Source organism: Cetorhinus maximus, chromosome 1 (assembly GCF_964194155.1).
Source record: "Cetorhinus maximus chromosome 1, sCetMax3.hap1.1, whole genome shotgun sequence".
In the NCBI taxonomy this organism is placed as follows: Eukaryota; Metazoa; Chordata; class Chondrichthyes; order Lamniformes; family Cetorhinidae; genus Cetorhinus; species Cetorhinus maximus.
Genome location: NC_135879.1, coordinates 163365023 through 163382179, shown reverse-complemented (window position 1 = coordinate 163382179; position 17157 = coordinate 163365023). Strand labels below are relative to the sequence as shown.

The following is a 17157-nucleotide window of genomic DNA, read 5'->3' as shown; positions in this document are numbered from 1 at the left end:
AAAAAGTGTGACTTTAAGTATGCTCCATGGAAAATACGATCCTCTAACTTTTCTTTCCATGTCAGTCATTTAAAGACTGACTGCATGGATTTGATTTTAAACAGCCATGTGATGACTGATTTGGCAGTGTTTCAGTGGAACCTTTTAAAGTCGAACTCAACGAAAGATGTGCAGAAGAAGAAAATGAACTGAGCCTGGACAGGATGCCTGAAGCACCAGTCAGTCGTGGTTGTTTACAAAGTAGTTCTCTTCATTTTCAAAAATTTGGTGCTGCATGAGATGCAACAAAATGGTATGTGAAAAAAAACCAATTAACATCGTATGGCACTAAGAACATTAGAGGCAGGGTTTTGCCCTTGGTGGGGGTGCTCAGCAGGGGCGATCGGGAAGCTGACCGCTGCCCGCGATCGGCTCCGCACCACGATTTCACGCTGGCGGGCCAATTACGGCCCACCCATCGTGGAATGCGAGCGTCAGCGCTCTGCGCTGCCTGTGGGGGCGGGGAGAGGTGGGCGCACGGGCCTAGTGCGATCTTTGTGCGTGCACACGAAAGAGCGCTTCAATCTTCCTGAGGCATGGAGTTGCCTCAGGGAGATGAAACGCTGTTTAAAATGAAAAGGAAATAAAATTGTCATGAAACGTCCCCTCATGTCTGTCACATAAGCTGGGGCATGTTTTTAATTCAAAAATAAAATTTTTATTTGATGTTTATTTGCTTTAGGAAACCTCATCCCGCTCCTGGATGAGGTTTCCTAAAAAACGTAAAGGCCGCTTGCCCTTTTTTGCCTGCCCACCAACTGTTAGGTTGGACGAGCAGCATAAGTTTGAATTTAATTAGCTTCTTTAATGGTCATAATAGGCCTTTCAATTGTCGGCGGGCACGCAGCCAACTCCGGCGCGCGCCCGCTGAATGAAGAATCGCAAGACTGTGAGATGACGTCAGGATGCTCGCCCGAAGGCATCATGCCTCATTTTATGCTCGGGCGTGTCAGGCGCACACCCGCACAACGAGCATAATATTCTGCCCTAGAAATAGGAGCAGCAGTAGACCACACAGACCTTCGAGCCTGCTCCACCATTCAATACGATCATGGCTGATCTTGGATTCAACCCCACTTTCTCATCCGCTCCCTTAATTCGCTGAGGCATCAAATATCTGTCTATCTCAGCTTTAAACGTATTCAACGATGGAGCATCCACAACCCTCTGGGGTAGAGGATTCCAAAGATTTACAACTCTGAGTGAAGTAATTTTTCCTCATCTCAGTCCTAAACGATCAGCCTCTTATCCTGAGACTATGCCCCCATGTGTTAGATTCCCCAACCAATGGAAACAATCTTTCAACATCCATCGATATTCCTTGCTGCACTGTGACTGGCATTGAAACTCTTTTCTGCCACACTGCGAGGTTTTCTGACAGGCAATATCTCCCACGTGTGAAAAGAGTAGCCCTCGTCACCTAGGATCCATTCATTGATCCGTGGCCTTGGCACAGGTACAGCACTTGCGAGCGTTAAAGCACATGGACATCGTGGCTGCTGCCAGCATAGAGGGCACACACCTACATGATTCATTTCTTGTGATCACAGATTAACTTCACATTGAGCAAATAGAACCCCTTTCTATTAATAAACTGGGCTGACTGCTTGGATGGTGCCTTGATGGCAACATTGGTGCAGCCTATTACTCCTTGAACATGTGGAATGCCAGCTGCAAATCCCATTGCCCTCTCTGCTAGCTGCCCTCTTCCATCCATTTTATTTTTGTTATTCATTCAAGGGATGTGGGCGTCACTGGTTAGGCCAGCCTTTATTGCCCATCCCTAGTTGCCCTTGAGAAGGTGATGGTGAGCTGGCTTCTTGAACCGCTGCAGTCCATGTGGTTTAGGTACACCCACAGTGCTGTTAGGGAGTTCCAGGATTTTAATCCTGGCGACAGGATGACAGGCGATATATTTCCAAGTCAGGACAGTGAGTGGCTTGGAGGGGAACTTCCAGGTGGTGGTGTTCCCATGCATTTGCTACCCTTGTCTTTCTAGGTGGTAGTGGTCATGGGTTTGGAAGGTGCTGTCTAAGAAGTCTTGCAGATGGTGCACACTGCTGCCACTGCGTTGCTGATGGAGGGAGTGAATGTTTATGGGTGGGGTGCCAATCAAGCAGGCTCTTTGTCCTGATGGTGTCAAGCTTCTTGAGTGTTGTTGGAGCTGCACTCATCCAGGCAAGGGGACAGATTTCCATCACAGTCCTGACTTGTGCCTTACAGGTGACATACAGGCTTTGGTAACTCACCACAGGATTCCTAACCTCTGACCTGCTCTTGTATTTATGTGGTTAGTCAGTTCAGTTTCAGGCCAATGGTAACCCCCAAGATGTTGGTAGTGGGGGATTCAGCAATGGTATTCCATTGCATGTTAAGGAGGGGGGGGGGGGGGGGGGGGATGGTTAGTTTCTCTCTTTTTGGAGATGGTCATTGCCTAGCACTCATGTGGCATGAATGTTAATTGCCATTTGTCAGCCCAAGTCTGGATGTTGGCCAGGTCTTGCTGCATTTGGACATGGACTGCTTTAGTATCTGAAGAGTTGCAAATGATGCTGAACACTGTGCAATCACCAGTGAGCTTCTGCACTTTTGACCTTATGATGGAAGGAAGGTCATTGATGAGGCATCTAAAGATGGTTGGGCCAAGGACACTACCTGAGGAACTCCTGCTATGGTGCCCTGGAGCTGAGATGACCTCCAACAACCACAACCACTTTCCTTTGTGTTAGATATGACTCCAACCACCAAAGAGTTTTCCCCTTATTTCTTTTGACTCATAGAAACATAGGTCATTCGGCCATTTGAGTCTGCTCTGCTATTCAATATGATCATGGCTGATCCTCTATCTCAACCCCATATCCCTTTATGCCAAAAATATATCTATTTATTTCTTAAATATATTCAGTGAATTGGCCTCCACAGACTTCTGTGGTAGAGAATTGCAAAGATTCACCACCCTCTGAGTGAAGAAGTTTCTCCTGATCTCAGTCCTAAATGGCCTACTCCATATCCTGAGACTAACCCCTTGTTCTAGGCCCCCCCCAGCCAGAGGAAATATCATCCCCGCATCCAGTCTGTCCATCCCTGTCAGAACTTTATATGTCTCAATGAGATCTCCCCTCATTCTTCTAAACTCCAGTGCATACAAGCCTAGTCAGCCCAATCTCTCCTCATACAACAATTCCACCATCCCAGGAATCAGCATGGTGAACCTTCGCTGCATTACCTCTATGCCAAGTATATCCTTTCAGGTGTGATCTCACCAAGGCCCTGTAAGCTGCAGTAAGATATCCTTACTCCTGTACTCAAGTCCTCTCACAATGAAGGCCAACATACCATTTGCCTTCTTAACTGTTTGCTGCACCTGTATGCTTGCTTTCAGCGATTGGTGTACAAGGACACCCAGGTCCCTTTGTACGTCGGCATTTCCCAATCTATCGCTATTTAAATAATACTCTGCCGTTCTGTTTTTCCTACCAAAGTGGGTAACTTCACACTTATCCACATTATACTGTATCTGTCATGTATTTGTCCACTCACTCAACATGTCTAAATCACCTTGAAGCCTCTTAACACCCTCCTCATCGCTCAGATTCCCACCAAATTTCGTGTCGTCGGTAAACTTGGAAACATTACATTTGGCTCCCTCATCCAAATCATTGATGGACATCGCGAACAACTGGGGCCCAAGCATTGATCCCTGCGGTACCCCCTAGTCACTGCCTACAACTCTGAAAAAAACCCATTTATTCCTACACTGTTTCCTGTCTGCTAACCAATTCTCAATCCATGCCAATATATTACCCACTAATTTTACACACTAACCTCTTATGTTTGACTTTATCAAAAGCCTATTGAAAATCCAAATACACCACAACCACTGGTTCTCCCTTATCTATTCTGCTAGTTACATCCTCAAAGAACTTCAGGTTTGTCAAGCATGATTTCCCTTTCATAAATCCATGTTGACTTTGTCTAGTCCTGTTGATATTTTCTAAGTGCCCTGTTATCACATCCTTCATAATAGACTCTAGCATTTTCCCTACCACTGAGGTTAGGCTAACCAGTCTGTAATTCCCTGATTTCTTCCTCCCCCTCTTTTTTTAATAGTGGGGCTACATTTGCAACCCTCCAATCTGCTGGGACTGTTCCAGAATCTACAGAATTTTGGAAGATGACAACCAACGTATCCACTAGTGCCATGGCTACTCCTTTACTACCCTAGGATGTAGATTATCAGGACTCGTTATTAGGACTCGTTTTGCTAGGGCTCCTTGATGCCCCACTCTGTCAAGTGTGGTCTTGATGTCAAGGGCAGTCATTCTCACCTCACCTCTGTTTGAACCAAGGCTGTAATGAGGTCAGGAGCCAAGTGGCCCTGGCGGAACCCAAACAATGTCAGTGAGCAAGTACTGCTTGATAACACTGTTGATGACCCCTTCCATCGCTTTACTGATGGAGAGTAGTCTGATGGAAAGGTAATTGGCTGGGTTGGATTTGCCCTGCTTTTTATGTACAGGACATGCCTGGGAAATTTTCCATATTGCTGGGTAGATGCTACTGTTGTAGCTGTACTGGAACAGCTTGGCTAAGGGCACAGCCAGTTCTGGAGCACAAGTGTTCAGTACTATTGCCGGAATATTGTCAGGGCCCAAGGCCTTTGAAGTATCTAGTGCCTTCACCAATTTCTTGTGGGGTGGGGTGAATTGAATTGGCCGAAGACTGGTATCTGTGATGCTGGGGACCTCCGGAGGAGGCCGAGATGGATCATCCACTCTGCATTTCTGGCTGAAGATTGTAGCAAAAGCTTCATCTTTTGCATGGGTGTGCTGACTCCACCATCATTGAGGATAGGGATAATTGTGAAGCCGCCTCCTCCAGTGAATGTTGAATTGTCCACCATCATTCATGGCTGGGTGTGGCAGGACTGCAGAGCTTAGATCTGATCCATTGGTTGTGGGATCGGTTAGCTCTGTCTTACGCTTGCTGCTCATGCAAGTCATCCTGTGTTGTAGCTTCACCAGGTTGATACCTCATTTTTAGGCATGTCTGGTGCTGCTCCTGGCATGCCCCTCTGCACTCTTCATTAAATCAGGGTTGATCCCCTGGCTTGGCGGTAACGGTAGAGTGGGGGATATACCAGGACATGAGGTTATAGATTTGCTTGAATACAATTATGCTGCTGCTGATGGCCCTCGGCACCTCATGGATGCCCAGTCTTGAGTTGCTAGGTCTGTTCAAAATCTATCCCGTTTAGCACAGTGCTAGTGCCACACAACACGATTGAGTTTATTCTCAATGTGAAGATGGGACTTCATCTCCACAAGGACCGTGCGGCGGTCACTACTACCAGTACTGTCATGGACAGATGCACCTGCGGCAAGCAGGTGGTGAGGATGAAGTCAAGTATGTTTTTCCCCTCTTGTTGGTTCCCTCACCACCTGCCGCAGACCCAGTCTAGCAACTATGTCCTTTAGGACTCGGGACCAGCTCAGTCAGTAGTGGTGCTACCGAGCCACTCTTGGTGATTGAGATTGAAGTCCCCCGCCCAGAGTAAGTTCTGCGCTCTTGCCACCTTCAGTGCTTCTTCCAAGTGGTGTTCAACATGGAGGAGTGCTGATTCATCAGCTGTGAGGAGGCAGTACATGGTAACCAGCAGGAAGTTTCCTTGCCTATGCTTGACCTGAAACCATGTGGCTTCATAGGGCCCGGAGCAGATTTTGAGGACTCCCAGGGCAATTCCTCCGCGATTGTAAACCAATGTGCCAGCACCTCTGCTGGGTGTGTCCTGCCAGTGGGACAGGGATGGTGACGATGGGGTCTGGGGCACGATCTATAAGATATGATTCCGTAAGGATGACTATGTCAGGGTGTTGCTTGAATAGTCTGTGGGACAGCTCTCCCAATGTTGGCACAAGCCCCCAGATGTTAGTAAGGTGGACTTTACAGGGTCGACGGGGACGGGTTTGCCGTTGTTATTTCCAGTGCCTAGGTCAATGCTAGGTGGTCCTTCAAGGTTTCATTTCTTTTTATTGACTTTTTAGCAGTTTGATACAACTGAGTGGCTTGCTAGGCCATTTCAGTGGGCCATGGATGTGGAGTCACATGTAGATCAGAGCAGTAAGTACATAAGATTTCCTTCCCTAAAGGACATTTTTACGACATCAATAATGGTTTCATGGTCATCATTAGACTTTTAATTACAGATTTTTTTAATTGAATTTAAATTACACCATGTGCCATGGAGGGATTCGAACCCAGGCCCCCAAAGTCCAGCAACAATACTATGCCGCCACCTCCAGAATCTTATGGATTCTTCAGCCCTCTTGGTACAGTAGATTTGTCATCTCCTTGATACAGCTGTGAGTGGCTGTTTGGGAGATGCCGCAAAAGTCATCTGTAAACCTCAGGAAGGAATCACCTGCAAAAAAGAGCTGCAGGAACCTTCAATGCCACTGGTATAGGGTGCCTACCATTTCCCCTGAACGCAGGTTATCCTACGTTAGGATGCATGCTTCTGGAACCGTCGCCCTTGAGTGGCAGAATCTCTTCAGGCACTGTCCCTCTGACATTTGTAGGTACATCAGAGTCCTGAAAACTCTTGGATGCAACAGGGGCTGGCCTCCTGTCATTATGCTCCCTCCTGTTATTACTGCTGGGATGCCTGCACTGGTTCCTGTGCATTATGGTGTTCCTGTACAGCAGTGATCCAATCCAGTACTAGAGGGTGAAGGGGTACAGGGTGAATGGCAATTCCTATTATGCACACCCTTCCCCTTTCTTTCAAGGCAGCTGCCCTCCCCTTAGGGGCTCATATGTAATGTCACTTTAAAAAGTGGCCCCTTTGACCCTAGGATATGTACTGCCCCTTTAATTTTTTGAACAAATGCTTGACAAGTCACTTCAGAGGAAGATCATCAAGTTTTAACACCAAGAAAAACTCTCCAAAGACAATGTAACTCTGACTCTGTCCTGCAAGTCAGAGCTCCATGAGTCAGGTGAGTCATACTTAAGTCTCCAGCATTCAATGGGTGGGTTATTGAAGGCTCATGTCAGTTGCATTTAATTGAGGCTCTTTTATGGCAAATTATATGTAATTTGCATACAATTGGTAGGCTTTCAATATCTAACGGGCAAATTTCCCATTTGCTTACGCTCCTACCACCAACATATTCCATAGGCATTTAGGCATCGCCAGGGATTTGATGTGCAGCCTCCCACATGATTCTGAGGCTGCCCACCCACCCTCTTACCTACTTTAGCAGGCGCAAAAATCCAGCCCAAGATGTGCAATTTAACATGGAGGAGGTAATTCATTGGTAACAATACATGTCCATTAAAGATGCTTCTTCAGCTGCAGCAACTTTAGTTATTTCTAGAAATTTGCAATAGGCACACCCTGCTGTACAACATTGTACAGCAGTATATCCACCGGCCCTACATTAATTTGGCTCTTAACCATGATTGAGAAGCATCTGAATGTACAGTAGGCTACCCTTGAAGGATTGCAAGCATGAAGATGAGATATGAATAAAATTGCCATGATTTATGGGATACAGTAGTGAAATATAGAATGTTTTTTTCTTGCCCCCAAAACCTGCACTCACCAATAAAACTATTATTACACCTGACAGACTATATAGCTAGATAAGGAGTATAGAGGCCATCGTTTTAAATACATGAAAACGTGATCAATTACAAGGTAGCAAACATGCTAAAGAAAAGGGGGTTCAAGACACAGCCACCAAACACAGCCTAGGAACACCTTTGATTTGGCAAGTGAAGCTCTTATTTGCAAAGCACATGAAAAAGCAATTTCAGCAGTTTCATAGTCTAGAAAGTTGCACGTTAACAACTCTTCAAATGGTAGATTTTAAGCAGGGAATACTCCTCCAGATGAATACAGCAGCAGAAGCTTCAAAGCTTTTGAAGTGCTTTGTCACTTAATAATTAAGAATACACATACAGCTATCTGCTTCTAAACCACAACTTCCTGTATTAAAAAAAACAGAAGGTTCCTTTATTCCTTATTCTGCGCCAGAGGGCATACATCCAGGACTTAACACACTTTACTGGCAGGTAATTATATAACACTTAACTAAAATGCCCATCTCCTCCCCTTTTAGCCAGGTGGTTTGCAGATTTGCTTTGGTCTAGAGGAGAGTGTTGGCTTAGAAATGGAAGGTTCTGTTGTTCCACTTTTCTGTTCAGGTTCAACAGTTGCAGCTACAGGTGCCACAGGTATAAGCAAAAATACAGATGCTGAAAATCTTCAAACAACAACAGAAAATGCTGGAAAAACTCAGCAGGAACCTTCAATGCCACTGGTATAGCAGCATCTGTGGAGAGAGAAACAGTTAACATTGAGTCTGTATGATCCTTCTTCAGGAGCTACAGGTTTCATCAACTGGAGCAGATGTTTCCCAGAAATCTTCCACTGTGACTGGAGATCCTTGGAAATTTGGTTCCTGAATCTGGTCAGTGCATCTCTTCCAGATTCCACTGGAAGATTCAACATCAAAGGCAAGTGGTTCTCTATGCTTGATGATTCGACCCAGGCACCACTTGGTGTCCCATTGCAATTTCAGACCCAAACAGAGTGATCCAGGTTAAACTCACGAGCTGGCTTACTTGTGCCATGTGACCTTTTCTGATCAAGTTGCCTTGAACCAATCTTTCCTTTCAAATCCAGACACAGCAAATCCACTCTGGTACACAGTAATCTTCCAAACGTCAGCTCAGCATGAGATACGCCTGCTGTGAATGTGGAGCGTTATGATACATCATAAGTTCTTCAGCTTCAACTTCCAATCTGTTTGCTTCCTTCTCCTTCAATATGGCCATTTTGAATGTCTGGACAAAGCACTCAGCCTTACCATGAGGATAGGTGGTAAGATAAAATGAGAATCTGCTTGACCTCATTGTTTTTCAGGAACATTTGAAATTCACATGATGTGAACGGTGTGCCATTGTCAGACACAATCTCCTCCAGCAATCCAAAAGTAGTAAACACATTCCAGAGAGCATCAATGGTCTTTGTTGACATAGTCTGCTTCATGGGAACACCATTTTGTCCAGGCATCCAACACAATCAGGAGTGTGTCAGAGAAGTGGTCTGGCAAAGTCCACATGGAAGTCTCTGCCATGGGTGGTCAGGCCAAGCCCATGGATGTAATAGGGCAGGTTCAGGATAAGACTTCATTTCTAGCCATGGAAGGCAATCACTGACCATGCCTTTGTCTTTATCCAGGTGTGGCCACCATACATGTAGATGAACTAATGCTTTCATTTGGTTACATTTGACCAGAAACTGAACTGGACTAGCCACATAAATACTGTGGCTACAAGAGCAGGTCAGAGGCTAGGAATTGTGCGACGAGTAACTTACCTCCTGGCTCCCCAAAGCCTGTCCCCACTATCTACAAGGCACAAGTCAGGAATGTGATGGAATACTCTCCACTTGCCTGGATGAGTGCAGCTCCCAAAAACACTAAAGAAGCTGGACACCATCTAGGGCAAAGCAGCCTGCTTGATTGGCACCACATCCACAAACATTCACCCCCCCACCACTGATGCACGGCAGCAGCGTGTGCCATCTACAAGATGCACTGCAGGAATTCACCAAGGCTCCTTAGACAGCACCTTCCAAACCCATGACCAATACCATCTAGAAGGACAAGGAGGACACCGCCACCTGGAGGTTTCCCTCCAATTAACTCACCATCCTGACCCATATCGCCATTCCTTCACTGTCACTGGGTCAAAATCCTGGAACTCCCTTCCTAACAGCAGTGTGGGAGTACTGAAACCACATGGACTGTAGCAGTTCAAGGCAGCAGTTCAAGGTCAACTAGGGATGGGCAATAAATGCTGGCCCAGCCAGTGAAGCCCACATCCCGTGAATGGTTAAAAAACATTTTGACGGTCCCCATGTGACTGAAGTGAAGTTGTTCTAACGCTCATGTTTAGAATTTGAGGAACAACCATCGATTCCCCATAATAAACAACTGTCTTACAGAGCCAGCTCAAATCTATGCATGGAGTAAGGTTTAAGCTCAGTAGTCATTTCTTGAGGTACATACCAACCCTTCTAAGTGTACAGGTAAACTTGAGAGTACAGCATCCCTGTGTTTCAAGTCGAATTTGATCTGTTTTAACAGGTAACATGTCCATCTGGTTCACATTGAAAGCAGTGACTTCACTTCAGGTGTGGTGCAATGGAAGTCTGGAAAGCACATCTGCATTTCCATGATTCTCAGTAGAGCAAAATGTAATTTCATACTGGTAAGCAGCTAAGATCAGTGCCCACCTTTGTCGGTGTGCAGGCAAGTGTTGGGGTTTGTGACTTCAGGCTAAGCAACTAGGTCAAAGGTTTGTGGTCTGTAATTAATGTGAATTTATATCCATAAAAATATTGGTGGAACTTAGAACATTAGAAATAGGAACAGGAGTAGACCATTCAGCCCCTCAAGCCTGTTCCGTTATTCAATAAGATGGCCGATCTTGTGTTTTGATTTCCACATTCCCATCTAACTTTTGATTCTTGCCTAACAAGAATCTATCTACCTCTGCCTTAAAAATATTCAATGACCCCACCTCCACTACCCTCTGAGGCAGAGAGTTCCAAAGTCACAACCCTCAAAAAAATTTCTCTTGTCCTAAAAGGGCAACCCCTAATTTTGAAACAGTGGCCCCTAGTTCTGGACTCACCCACAACAGGAAACATCTTTTTGACGTCCACCTTGTCAAGGCTGTTCAGGATCTTGTATATTTCAATCAAATCACCCCTCACTCTAAACTCCAGTGGAAACAAACCTAGTCTGTCCAATCTTTCCTCATAAGACGAACCACTCATTCCAGATATCAATCTAGTAAACCTCCTCTGAACTGCCTCCACTGCATTTACATTCTTCTTTAGATGAGGCCAAAACTGCGCACAGCATTCAAGGTACGGTTTCACTGATGCCCTGTATAACTGAAGCGTAACACCCTTAATTTTATGTTAAATCACTAATAATAAAGGATAGCATTCCATTAGTCTTAATTACTTGCTGTATCTGCATACGAACTTTGAGACTCGTACTAGAACACCAAGATCCCTCTGCACATCAGAATTATGCAGCCGTTCTCCATTTAAGTAGTACTCTGCTTTTATGTTCTTCCTGTCAAAGTGAACAACTTCACATTTTCCTACATTAAACTCAGTTTGCCAGATCTTTGCCCACTCACTCAACCTATCTATATCCATTGACAACCTCATGTCCTCTTCACAACATACTTTCCTACATATCATTGTCATCTGCAAACTTAGTTACCATGTCTTCGCTCCCCTCATCTAAGTCATTGATGTAAATCAAAAAGTTTGAGGCCCCACCACAGACCCGTGGGATTCCACTTGTCACATCCTGCCAATCTGATAAAGGCCCATTTATGCATACTCTGCTTTCTGCCAGCCAGCCAATCTTCTATCCATGCCAATATGTTACCCCCTACACCATGCACTTTTATTTTCCCGTAATAGCCTTTGATATGGCACCTTATCAAATGCGTTCTGGAAATCCAAGTGCAGTACGTCTACAGGCTCCCCTTTATCTACCGGCATGTTAGTCCTTCAAAAAACTCCAATAAATTGGTTAAACATGATTTTCCTTTCACAAAACCATGCTGACTCTTCCTGATTGCCTTGAGCTCTAAGTGCCCAGCTATAAGCTCCTCAGTGTTCAATTCTAACAACCTCCCCACAACAGACATCAAGCTAACTGGCCTATAGTTTCCAGTTTACTGCCTCTCTTCCTTCTTGAATAGAGGGGTTATATTTGCTACTTTCCAGCCTGATAGAACCTTTCCAAATATAGCAAATTTTGGAAAATTAACACCAGCACATCGACTATCTCATTAGCCACCTCTTTTAAGACCCGAGGATGTAGTCCATCAGGACCTGAAGACTTGCCAGACCGCAGCTCCATCAATTTGCTCGGTACCGTTGCCCTGGTTATTTCAATTTCACCAAGTTCCCCTCTCCCTTTCACCTGCTGATTTGCAGTTATTACTGGAATGTTTTTTCTATCCTCTATAGTGAACGCAGAAGCAAATTTTGTTCATTTCTTCTGCCATTTCCTTATTCTTGTTACCCGTTTTTCCATTTCTACCCAGCTTCCTCTCACTCTAATTTCTTTCTCTTGACTAACCTTTTAGTCATTCTCTGCCGTTCTTCATATTCTAACCAATTAGCTGTCCTGCCACTCATCTTCACGGAGTTGTATGCTTTTTCCTTAAGTTGTACTTGTTCTGAATATTCTGAAATATCCACCTAAATGTCTGCTGCTCCTTCTCTATTGATCTATCCTTTAGCCTAGTTTCCCTATACACTTCAGCTAGCTCAGCTTTCATCCCCACATAGTTGCCCTTACTTAAATTTAAGATACTAGTCTTAGACTCACTTCTCTTTTTCAAGCCAGATGTAAAATTTAATCATATTGTGCTCATTGCTACCTAGGGCTGCCATTACTCGGAGGTCATTAATAAATCCTGTCACATTGCACAGCACCAAGTCTAATATAGCCTACTTTCTGGTTGGTTCCAGGACATGCTGTTCTAAGAAACTATGTCAAAAGCATTCTAAGAACTCCTCATCCAGGCTACTACTACCACCAATCTGATTTTTTCCAGTTTATATGTAGATTGAAATCACCCATGATCACAGCCATTCCTTTATCACAAGCTCAATGTTTTCTCTTGAAAACTTTGTCCTACACTGTGGTTACTATTAGGAGGCCTGCAGACCATTCCCACTAATGAATTTATTCCCCTACTATTCCTCAACTCCACCCAAACCGATTCTCTCTCCTGAACCAAGGTCATCTTTAACTATTGCACAAATGCCCTCTTTGATTAACAGGACTATCCCTCTACCTTTACCTGGCTTCCTATTCTTCTTGAATGTCATGTACCCTTCAATACTAAAGGACCTAGTCTTTATCGTCCTGCAGCCATGTCTCTGTAATTGCTATCAGATCATACTTATTTACTTCAAATGAGAGCCATCAATTCATTTACTTTGTTATGAATGCTACACACAGATAGAGAGCCTTCAGTTTTGTCTTTGTTACTTTTGTAAAAATCTAGAATTGACTGTCTATGTACTTAGGTTTTTTTCTCTGCCCCTTCCTGCCATTCTCGGACCCTCATTTCTTATATTACTATTTTGCTCTCCTGTCTTGACTCTACACCTTGAATTGCTATCTCTACCCAAGCTTGATCCCTCATCCCTCTGTTTAGTTTAAAGCCCTCTCTACTTCTGGTTTTGCGATTTGAGGACACTCGTCTCAGCATGGTTCAGGTGTAAACTGTCCCAACAGTACAGCCCCCACTTTCGCCTATACGGATGCCAGTGCCCCACAAACCAGAACCCACTTTTCCTACACCAGTCGTTAAGCCACACATTAATCTCTCTAATCTTATTTACCCTATGCCAATTTGTACTTGGCTCAGGTAATCATCCAGAGATTATTACTTTTGAGGTTCTGCTTCTTAATTTGGTACCTAGCTCCTTGACTCTATAGATTAGTCCAAGAGCTTCCTCCTCAATTTGGGCATAATTTTGTTCTGCCTTGGACGATGTGCATGAGGCATATGCAATGGGCCTTTCTCTGCCATCAGGAAATGTGTGGGAGATGACAGCTCCAACACCATAACCAAATGCATCACAAGCCAGGCTGACAGGTAACTTTTCATTGAAATGTGCCAGGACTTTAGCAGAAGTGAGCTCTTGCTTGAGTTTCTTGAAACTTTCCCAACAGGCTCGTGATCAATCCCATTTTGCATTCTTCAGCAGATTAACCAGTGGTGCTGCCTTGGTAGTCAAAGTGGAAATGAACTTGCCATAGTAATTCACAAGTCCCAAAAATGAACAAAAGCTCCTTAACATTTTTGGGCTGTGGTGCATTCACCACTGCCTCCCCTTTCTGGTTGAGGTTGAGGCACCAGTTTCATCGATCACATGTCTCAGGTACTCCTTTGAGGGCTTCAGAAATGAGTATTTGGATTTCTTACAGCGGATGCCGTATTTTTCCAGTCTACGCAGGACTCTGCCTAGGTTCTCTAAATGAGTCGGGAGGTTTTTCCTAGTGATGAGCATGTTGTCTTGGAAGCAGATTACACCAGGGAGGCCCTGCAGTATTTTGTCCATGGCCTGCTGGAATAAGGCTAGTGATGACGTGATTCCAAATGGTAGTTATTTGTATTGATATAGACCTCCGATGGTTGTATACTCCCTGGATTCTTCACTCAGTCACATTTGTGAAAATGCCTGTGATAGGTCAAGCTTTATGAATAATTCACCTCCATTCAGAGCAGCAAACAGGTCCTCAATTATCAGTAGCGGGTACTGATGCACTTCCAGGAAAGTATTAATGGTGATTTTATAGTCACCACATATTCCAATAGTCCCAGTAGTGAAGGATGACAGGTCTATCGGAGCTGCCCACTCTGCATAATCAACTTTCTCAGTTACCTGAAAGTTTCCAAGTCATTCTAGTTCCTGCTCAATTTTCTTTCACATTTAGGGAACTGAACATGGTTTGAAGAACCTTGGAGAAACTTTGGCCTTCACAGCAAGTTTGGCTTCAATGTCTTTAATAACTCTCAAGACCTTGTTTGAAGACATCAGCATGCTTGTCTAACAAGGACTGCAACATGGGGTTGCAATGCATTTTATTTTATTCCAGTCCGTTTCTGCCCATAAACGATGGACGATCATCTTTCACAATAAGTGGCAACCTTGCTATTTGATCTCCATGTTTAGCTTGAACGGACATTTTTCCAGGTATACTCTCAGATTCAGGTGTAGGTGCTAAGCTGGAGGAGGTGAAACTTTTCTCCCATGTCTTCTCTGAAGCAATAGAAACAGATGCTCTGGTGTCAACCTCCGTTTTCAACCATTTTACCATTTAAGGCAATGGCAACTTTTAGTCCTTCATCTGGTTTCAGATCAGACTGAATGCCAGACAATTGCTCTTCTGCATTGTCACTGTTAGTTTCACTTTGTCTTGCCTGGACTTGTATTACTTTCGTATTCTGTTTCCAAGTATCTTTTTAAACTGCCTGCTTATTTTCAAGCATGGCTTGTCTATGTGCTCCTCGTGATGCCCTTTTCTTAGCGGTACTGCTTTATTGTGATCAGCCTTTTGATCTACATGTATGCTGTACGTGTCCTTTATTTCCCCCCCCACAGTAGTGACAATCAGCAGTCTTCCACTTCCAGGCTTCTGCATTATGCCCTATTTCATTACAGCGGTAACGTGTTTGAAAGCAAGTAAACCATGACTTTACTATTTTAACTTTGGCATTGTTAGAATGCGCTTTCAAATCTCGAGTTTGTTTCCCTGCCATTTCTACGCTTCACACAAGCTTGAACGCTTTCTTCAGTGTCAACACTTGCTCCTCTAACAATCTACGTTGAATTCTCTCATTTTGGTCCACAAACCAAGCAATCGTGCAATGCTTCCAGGTAACTTTTAAAGTCCAACGTTCGGCTAACTTTCTCAACTCAGCAAGGAACTGGGAAACTGACTCACTCATGCTGTTCTCTTCAGTGAAACTTAAATCTCTCAGCAATAATTGCTGGTCTGGGATCGAAGTGTTTTTTTTTTCAAAATGTTCATAAGCTCTTTAAAGCCTTTATCTACTGGCTTGTCAGGAGCAATGAGATTTCTCAGTAAAACAATATTTTTCATTCCGTGACTGTAAGAAACAGAGGCCTGCTTTTCCTCTTCAATCTCGTTCGCAATGAAAAACTGTACCATTTGCTCGATATAAACTACAAAGTCCATAGCGGCTGGTCAAAAGCCTCTAAAGCCCCTAATAATGATGATCCCATCCTAGTTGCCATTTGAAGTATTTTGTCACTTAATTAAGAATACACACAGCTATCTGCTTCTGAACCTCAACTTTTTTTTTTACACAAAGTTCCTTTATTCTATACCAGAGAGCAATACATCTGGGACTTAGTGTTATATAAAAACCTGCCAGTAGGGTGTGCTAACTAAAATGTCCTTTTACAAAAAAAAGGATAAGCGTTAAACACAAACATCACAGTTTTAGACTTCAGAGGAGGATGGGGTCTGTGTGGATAGGAGTGCCTCGTTTTTTTTGGAGTCTGGGGCTCACTCTATATATAGTAATCTTAATTATGGGGATCTCCAATTTGTACATGTTGGGGAGGTGGTCACAATTTATTTTTCTTACTCATTCACAGGATGTGGGCACAACTGGGAACGCCAGCATTTATTGTCCTGAGGGGGTGGTGGTCTGCCACCTTCTTGAGCCACCGCAGACCAAGTTGTGTAGGTACACATCAAGTGTGGTTAGGAAGATTTTGATCTAGTGACAATGAAGGAACAGTGATATAGTTCTAAGGTAGGATGGTGTCTGACTTGGAGGGCACTTGCAGATGGCAGCATTCCCATGCTTCTGCTGCTCTTGTTCTTTTAGATGGCAAAGGTTCTGGGTTTAGAAGGTGCTGCTGAAGCCTTGGTGAGTTGCTGCAGTGCATCTTGTACATAGTACACACTGCAGCCATAGTGCACCAGGGATGGAACGTGAATGTTTAAGTGAATGTTTGTTCAACTGGAGTTGTCGTTCAAGCAGGCTATTGCATCTTTGATAATTTTTTATTATTCATTCATTGGACGGGAGCATCACATTTATTGCCCATCTTTAATTGCCCACGAGAATGGGGTGGTGAGCTGCTTTCATGAACCATTGCAGTCCAAGTACTAGGAACGCATACAGTGGCATTAGCAAGGGAGTTCTAGGGTTTTGACACCGTGAAGTGAGGTATATTTCCAAGCCAGGATGGCATGCGACTCGTCACAGAATGGTTACCCCACAGGAGGCCAGTCATCCATATCAGCTCTGTGCAAGAACTTAACTAGTATAGTTTTGCCATTTTTTTTCTCTTCAGTTAATTACCTAATTTCCTTTTGAAAGCCATGCTCCAAATATTCAAGACCTACTGAAGATGTTTTTTCTGGGTTCACTGGACTTGGGTCAAATCTCAGAAGATTAGAAGTTAGCAACTGAAACCAAAATGGGGCAAAGTCTTAACTGTACTGTTGG

General features: G+C 44.1%; 1 protein-coding gene across 1 annotated transcript in view; it reads right to left on the bottom strand.

The window, feature by feature from the left end:
- Nucleotides 1-17157, bottom strand: part of LOC144684913 (DEP domain-containing protein 1B-like) — a 48570-nt gene that overhangs the window by 7905 nt on the left and 23508 nt on the right. The gene's annotated exons all lie outside the window — the stretch shown is intronic.